This window comes from Amblyomma americanum, chromosome 2 (assembly GCF_052857255.1).
Source record: "Amblyomma americanum isolate KBUSLIRL-KWMA chromosome 2, ASM5285725v1, whole genome shotgun sequence".
Classification (NCBI taxonomy): domain Eukaryota; kingdom Metazoa; phylum Arthropoda; class Arachnida; order Ixodida; family Ixodidae; genus Amblyomma; species Amblyomma americanum.
In genome coordinates, this window is record NC_135498.1 from 166,813,373 (window position 1) to 166,819,805 (window position 6,433).

The 6,433-nt window shown below is 46.7% G+C and overlaps 1 pseudogene; it reads left to right on the plus strand.

Moving 5' to 3' along the window:
- Window positions 1-2,743: 2,743 nt before the first annotated feature.
- Window positions 2,744-3,511, plus strand: LOC144120211 (very long chain fatty acid elongase 1 pseudogene; annotated as a pseudogene).
- Window positions 3,512-6,433: the final 2,922 nt, after the last annotated feature.

The following is a 6,433-nucleotide window of genomic DNA, read 5'->3' on the forward strand; positions in this document are numbered from 1 at the left end:
GGTCTTTTCCGACCCTCGACAGTAAGGTCACAATTCCCCATGTGAGCGCAAAGCGCAGCTCTCCTTTGGCAGCAACGCGTTCGCTTGTACTGGAATACTTGGAAACAGAGTATGCCTGCCATCTTCAAATTTTCACGGATGGTTCTGTGGACAACGTCAAACAAGCTAGCGCAGCGGCTTTTTACATTCCTTCTTTGGACTGTAAGTGGTCCGTACGCTGTACTGCTGTCGTATCCTCCACAACGGCTGAAAGTGTTGCTATTGAGGCGGCTTTACGGAAGTTAGGGTCTTGTCCGGCTCAACCTGTTGTCATCCAAACTGATTCAAAATCTGCCCTTCAGAGGTTAGAGCGCGGATTCCCTACTGACGCCTTGTCTCTAAGCTCTCTGCGCTTGGTGCAGAATCTGCACAGCAGAGGCTTTACTCTACATTTCCAGTGGGTGCCCTCTCACATAGGAGTCAACGGTAGTGAGGTGGCAGACGGTCTCGCCCATAAAGCTCTCTCAAGGATTCCATCAAAAAAAGTACCTTAAAATGAGAAAACTCTCTGCAGGAAAACGGTGCTCGATCACTTCAGTACCCTGTGGAGTGCGTCCCACAAGCCATGTGTGACCAAGGGACTGAGAAGATCTCAGGCGACCCTTCTACATCGAATTCGCATGGCCTCTGCTCGCACTCCTGCATGGATGCATAAGACCGGCATAGCATCGTCTCCGCTCTGCTCTTTATGTGGTGTGTGCGGGGATATCGAACATTATATTATGTACTGCCCAGAGTACAACGCGGAAAGGCATGTGATGTTCGCTTCCTTCAAGAAGACAGGAACCCGTCACAGCACAGTGCCGGACATTGTCTACCCGAGTGGAAACCAGACATGCAGAAGGGAGGCTGCACGCCTTCTTTTAACATTTCTGCAGAACACGGATCCTGTTTTTAAATGGTGACAGCAGGAACGGACTATGGCCTACTGTGATCGAATGTGTGCGTAGATGGTGTCTTCCGGAGTGGACTACTTTATACTGTGAGTGAATATGTGTATAGAGCGTCGAACTAGAATGGCCTATGTTCTACTGTGACTGAATATGTGCATAGATGGTGACTTCTGGAGTGGACTGTGATGTGAACTGTGTGGATTGATTGTGTGCATAGATGGTGACTGCGGGAGAGAATGTGTGCTATTATAAGAGACTGTGCACTTAGCGGGGTAGATGCGGCATTGTTAACATCGAAGAGACGCTGCGGTTGAGCAATTGCCGGCAGACAAAGCAAGGCTAACCCCACCTGTAGCATTCAACACCTCAACCTCAACCTCAACCTTATGTGATGCTCGGTAAACTGGTTTATTAAAACAAATAATATGAATATTCTGCTTCTATCACAACCACTGCTGTTCGTTCATTAAATATTCAATAGAAGTCCAAAGTTTGTGTAAACCATGTTTTCACAACCTCGTGCATTTAATATTTACCGCTGCAAAGTGCCTCAACGTATTTAACTCTCCGTGCTTTCCTTTGCTGAACACCACATTTGTTTTGTTCATAATTGTTAGCCCACCGGTGTGATAGAACTGCTTTGGCACTCTGTCAAGCGCAGAAACTTCCAGTCTCGTGGAGGCTTACAACTTCGTTTTTAGAACTTTCTTGCCTTAGTAAAACATTACGCACAGTGTAATGACCTTTTCAGCTTTCCAGCAAAGGTAGGCGTGCCAGTCACGTTGATAAACTGGGCAAGTTGAGGCTGCACGGGAACAGAGCCGCTCCAGGCCATGTTACCAGTGCGCGAAGCAAATAATTTGAGCTGATATTGTGTAACAACCTACGTAAGCGCTTTTGTGCACAGAAAACGGCTTTATTCGCAGCCAGGATTTTCATTAGAACACCACATGATTTTGCAGTGCGAACAGAAAAAATCTAAACAAATAGAAACCTAACCAAGCAAGTAAGATATCCCGAGTAATGAGTGCGTTCAGGGCACGTTAGTCTTAGAGCCTGGTCTCATTTTGCACTGCTAGAAAATATAGGTGTTTTTAAAATGGAAGGTACAAGCTCGAAGTTTTTGAGCACAAAAATTACGTTGATGTTTTCTGTCATATTTATTTAGTTGCTCGGAGAGCGCTGATAATTGGAGTGGCAAGATTTATTTCATATGAAACATGTGATGACCCTCGCCCGCACTGGATTCATTTAAAACAATTTGTGCTCGTACGCTGTTCTTGACGTACAGTAAAAAATGAAGCCCGAGCCATAAATGTATTACGGCACAGAGTACATTAACCTGCGGTGGCGTGAGGATAGTGAAATAACACCTGTTTTTTTTTTCGTTTATTGGCACACTGCCAAGAACGCTCGATACAAAACAACACAATATAAGAGCACGAAAATAATACTGAACGGTTATTGGATAGCTCGCTGAAGCGACTGCGTAGATGAGATCTGGCGCAAGAGCTGTGGGTCTTGCTAGGAGACGGCGGTGGAGCTACCAACCGGAGCGTTCGCTTGAAAAACAGCGAGAACATATTATCCAAGGCAAGAGCTTTTCTTTTCACTCAACATGAGCGCACGCCTTCATAGTGCTATAGTGCCGCTTCGCGAGCAACGTCTGGATTCTTCTCTGCGCTGCAAGAATGTTATAGTAACTCCTCGTGCAGAGCTTTCTGACTTCGACCAGACGAGTTCGCTCTACAAATGGGCGCAAGAACTATTACAAGAGCGTTTGCGTGCTACAGCAGCCCTCCAAGCTCAATATGCTGCTATCACGCGGTGACCCTCGGGTGCTGGACTGGCCTTTGATGGGATCTCCTGCACTCGTCGTCTGCATCATAGCAAGCTACCTTTACTTCTCGTTGCAACTTGGCCCTGCGCTCATGAAGAAGCGCAAGCCCTTCCCCATCCGCCCGTTCGTGGCAGTGTACGACGTAATCATGGTGATTCTCAGTGTGTACTTTTTCTGCGTCATGCTACAGGTTACCTACCTACGTGATGCAAACAAAATGCCGCGATACAGTCTCTTCTGCCAGGGCACCGATCCCACGCATGACGCGATACCAGTGCTCTACCAAGGATGGCTCTACATGCTGCTGAAGATTTCTGAGCTGCTGGACACAGTTTTCTTCGTGCTACTCAAGAAGAACGGCCACATCAGCTTTCTCCACCTGCTCCATCACACTGTGGCCCTTTTCACTGTGTGGTTGGACATAAACAACGGAATTTCGGGACAGGCGTTCAGTTTTCCCATCCTTAATGTCGTCGTTCATGCGGCCATGTACCCCTACTACGGACTCGCCGCGCTCGGGCCCTCAGTGAGGCCTAACCTCTGGTGGAAGAAGTACGTAACGCTGCTCCAGATTGTCCAGTTCACGGTGCTCATGGTACACGGTGGGATTCCGCTCTTCTACGACTGGGGCTTCCCGCGCGGCATGGCCTACCTCATTGTCATTGAGATGGGAGTGTATACGGTGCTGTTCTCTCACTTCTATTACAACAAGTACCTTCTCGCAAAGGAAGCTGACTGAGCTACTCTGCCACTCCGACCAATAATTTGTTAGCGTCTTCATGGACGTGCCTCCTAGGTTCCCTCCCCTTTATTCCTCCTGCTGCCCGCTTCCCTTCAGTAACGCTATGCCACTCCGTAAAACGTCCTGGTTCCATGAAAAAAATATATGCATCTCATTGTTTCTATTTCGTGTTGTATTATTTGAGCATAACTAGGACAACTACTAACGCTTTTGTGTCCGAAGACGGGCAGGTAATGTTTTCATGTGCCTTAAACCTTCGTTGTCAGAACCAGAGCTCGTTGAGTAGCTCTTGCGGGAAATTATGCCGCAGCCGTTAGAATGCGTACTAAAAACACGGCAGTAGTTGTTTCTTGGGGACTTTCACGATTTAGAGAGTGCGGCCCAAATGACCCAATATAGTGACACTACGAACACTCATCCCGGCATCAGCTTACGTCAAAAGAACTGCTTTTAACTTTTTCAGAATAACTTGAGTTAGCAGGTGGTGGATGCACTGCGGGAGCCAAAAAGTTCTTTTTCTTTAGGGTATGAAACTAATGAAGCCGATACAAGGAAAAAATCCCTGTGTCCTTTCAAAACGGCCAGTGCGAAAGCGTAGCCGTAGGCGGTTGACGGGCGCTTTGCCCGTCAGGACATCGACTACAAAGAAACCTGTACCATCGGCGGCAAAAGTAACAGACCCCCCCCCCCCCCCCTCTGTTCCTTAGCTGCCACCCGTGATGATCTGAGTAGAGCCGCCACATGAAAAAGCACTTCTCGTGTCGAAACGGGCCCACTGTGACATTCTCGACGCCAGAAGTGTTTTGTCAGGTGGCGCCCACAGGTACAGTGCCACACACGTCGGAACTTGGAGGGGACAGGGGGTTCTCTTACTTTTGCCCCTGATGGCAGAACGAGCGAATGGCAAAACGAGAAGCTTTGGTAAGGAAGACCTAGCGATTGTCTCTTAGTATAGCTGTATCGCAGAAAACAAGCGAGAAAACCTCGCCAGTCATTGTCTCTTGAATTCACGAGTAGCACGTAGAACTTCGTCTTTTATTCTTTTTTCTTGCTCATCATCATCATCATCAGCCTTACTACACCCACTGCAGGGCAAAGGCCTCTCTCATGTCTCTCCAATTAACCCTATCCTTTGCCAGCTGCATCCACCCTTTGCCTGCAAACTTCTTAATCTCATCCGCCCACCTAACGTTCTGCCGCCCCTGCTACGCTTACTTTCTCTTGGAACCCACTCCGTTACCCTTAAAGACCAGCGGTTATCCTGCCTTCGCATTACATGCCCTGCCCAAGCCCATTTCTTTCTCTTGATTTCGACTAGGATGTCATTAACCCGTGTTTGTTCCCTCACCCACTCTGCCCGCTTCCGATCTCTTAACGTTGCACCTATCATTTTTCTTTCCATGGCTCGCTGCGTTGTCCTTAACTTAAGCTGAACTCTTTTCGTTAGCCTCCACGTTTCTGCCCCGTAGGTGAGTACCGGTAAGATCATGCTGTTGTACACTTTCCTCTTGAGGGAAATTGTTAAACTGCCACTCATGATCTGCGAGAATTTGCCATATGCGCTCCACCCCATTCTTATCCTTCTAGTTATCTCCCTCTCATGATCCGGATCAGCTGTCACTACCTGCCCTAAGTAGACGTATTCCGGCACAATTTCTAGGCTCTCGCTGCCAATTGTGAACTGTTGTTCCCTTGCTAGGCTGTTGAACATTATCTTGGTTTTCTGCATGTTAATTTTTAGACCCATCGATCTGCTCTGCCTGTCTAACTCGTTGATCATGATTTGCAGTTCACCTCCTGAGTGACTCAGCAAGGCAATGTCATCAGCAAATCACAGATTATTTAGGTATTCTCCATTTATTCTTATTCCCAACTGTTCCCAATTCAGGCCTCGAAATACCTCCTGCAAACATGCGGTGAACAGCATTGGCGAGATCGTGTCTCCTTGCCTGACGCCCTGTCTTATTGGAATTTTATTGCTGACTTTATGGAGGACTATAGTAGCTGTGCAGTTGCTATATATATCTTCCAGTATTTTGAAATAAGGCTCTTCTACCCCCTGATTACGCAATGCCTGTATGACTGCTGAGGTTTCCACTGAGTCGAATGCTTTCTCGTAATCAATGAAAGCTATATATAGAGGTTGGTTATATTCTGCGCATTTCTCTATCACCTGATTGATAGCGTGAATATGATCTATTGTGGAATATCCTTTACGAAAGCCTGCCTGATCATTTGGTTGATTAAAGTCTAACGTTGCCCTGACTCTATTAGCGATTACCTTAGTAAGCACTTTGTAGGCAACGGATAGTAAGCTGATCGGCCTGTAATTTTTCAAGTACTTGGCGTCTCCCTTCTTATGAATTAAGATAATGTTTGCATTCTTCCAAGCTTCTGGTACAGTCGAGGTCATAAGGCATTGCGTATACAGGGTGGCTAGTTTTTCTAGCACGATGTCCCCATCCATCCTTCAACAGATCTGCTGTTACCTGATCCTCCCCAGCTGCTTTTCCCCTTTTCATTGCTTCTAAGGCTTTCTTTACTTCATCTTTCGTTACTGGCGGGATGACGCATTGCTGTGCACTGCTGTCTTTTTCTTTAGCGCTCTGATTACATTGGCTACTGTACAGGTCTGTATAGAACTCTTCGGCTACGTTAACTATCTTATCCATACTGCTAATGACATTGCCCTGCTTGTCTCTTAATGCATACATATGGTTTTTACCTATGCCTAGTTTCCTCTTCACTGTTTTTAGGCTACCTCCGTTCTTTATAGCATGCTCGATTCTCTCCATATTAAACTTCCTTATGTCGGCTACCTTGCGCTTATTTAATAACTTTGATAGCTCCGTTAGTTCTATTCTATCGGTAGTGTTAGGTGCCTTCATGTTTTGGCGCTTCTTAATCAGATCTTTCGTC